Here is a 1,616-nt window from a genome sequence, read left to right as displayed (position 1 = left end):
GCCACCTGCCACCACCAATCAGTGCCAGTGCCAACCAGTGGCACCTGCCAGTGGCACCTGCCAGTGCCACCACCAATCAGTACCACCTGCCAGCGGCAACCAGTGCCATCTGCCACCGCCAATCAGTGCCACCTGCCACCACAAATCAGTGCCACCTGCTAGTGCCAACCAGTGCCACCGCCAATCAATACCACCTGCAACCACCACCCAGTGCCACCTGCCACCACCCAGTGCCAGTGCCAATCAGTGCCACCTACCAGTGCCACCTGTCAGTGCCACCTGCCAGTGCCGAGTGCCACCGCCAGTCGGTGCCACCTGCCACCGCCAACCAGTGCCACCGCCAACCAGTGCCACCGCCAATCAGTGCCACCTGCCAACACCAACCAGTGCCACCGCCAATCAGTGCCATCTGCCAGTGACAACTAGTGCCATCGCCAACCAGGGCCACCTGCCATCGCCAACCAGGGCCACCTGCCATCGCCAACCAGGGCCACCTGCCATCACCAACCAGGTCCACCTGCCATCGCCAATAGTGCCACTTGCCAGTTTCAAACCAGTGTCACCTGCCAGTTCCAAACCAGTGTCACCTGCCAATGCCAACTAGTGTCACCTGTCGGTGCCATCTGGCAGTTCCACGTGCCTTCCAGTGGCAACCAGTGCCACCTGCCAGTGCCAGCCAGTTCCATCTGTTGCCAGCCTTACTCTTTCTGGTCAGCCCATACCCCTGATGTAACAGCGTTTCAATGGAGTTATTGACTGGGTGCTCCATTGTGAGTTAGGGATAGGGGGTGAAAATGAGTGGCCTTACCCCGGGAGCTGAAAAAAAAACTGGCTCCTAACTTTTTTAACTGGCTCCTAAATTCAAAGCAAATTTGTCAACCCCGTAGGAGATGTAGCAGGACTTAATTTTCTGACTAAAGTTACACTTTAAATGACAGATTTAACAGCATGGTCTAGCAGATTTTCCTCAAGAATTTGATCTTTATGTAGGATGGGCAAAGTTTTTGGATTTTTTTCATGTTTTTTTTGTCGGTGACATGGTAGCATGAAAAGACAGCGGGAGTGGTGATTCTAGTTCAAGCTAAATGTGTAAACTGATTGTCAGAAGTGGGATTTGAACACACGCCTCCATTTGGAGACCAGAACACCCACACAATGTGAAGAAACAGCTCTTAAGTCTGGCGCCTTAGACCACTCGGCCATCCTGACAAGATACATTGAACAAATTTGGCTGCCTCTGGAAATATCATCTACTCGTGGTACTCTATTGATCTATTACCGTTGTCAAGGAGCTGTATGAACACTCTGAATCTAGGCCCTTTTGCAAATGCACTTCTTAAAGCATGACCTTGCACCAAGTCATACATTTCAGATCCTTTCTACCAAATCTGCTTGAGCAAAGCAAGTAGAAGATGTCCCAGGTGATCTTCAAGTGTTTTGCTAATCCAGATTCCACAAACCAAAAAGATGTCCTTGTGGCAGACTGCGTGGCCTAATGGATAAGGCGCCTGACTTCCAATCAGAAGATTGAGGGTTTGTGGTCGTTTTCGATGCTGCTTTCCAGTTCCTGTGACCTTCACTCACAAGTTCTTGCTTTACCCATAACAACTTGCTTC

The 1,616-nt window shown here is 50.9% G+C and overlaps 1 non-coding gene across 1 annotated transcript; it reads right to left on the bottom strand.

Moving 5' to 3' along the window:
* Window positions 1-1,099: 1,099 nt before the first annotated feature.
* On the bottom strand, window positions 1,100-1,209 carry TRNAL-UAA (transfer RNA leucine (anticodon UAA)). Its single transcript has 2 exons — window positions 1,172-1,209; window positions 1,100-1,145 (listed from the first exon to the last, which is right to left on the bottom strand). It is a non-coding gene; the product is annotated as a tRNA-Leu (tRNA).
* Between the last annotated feature and the right edge of the window lie 407 nt (window positions 1,210-1,616).

The sequence above is a fragment of the Lithobates pipiens genome, unplaced genomic scaffold, assembly GCF_037356315.1.
Source record: "Lithobates pipiens isolate NorthernLeopardFrog02 unplaced genomic scaffold, aLitPip1_a1.2 Scaffold_1, whole genome shotgun sequence".
Classification (NCBI taxonomy): domain Eukaryota; kingdom Metazoa; phylum Chordata; class Amphibia; order Anura; family Ranidae; genus Lithobates; species Lithobates pipiens.
This window is presented reverse-complemented; position numbering and strand designations above follow the sequence as displayed.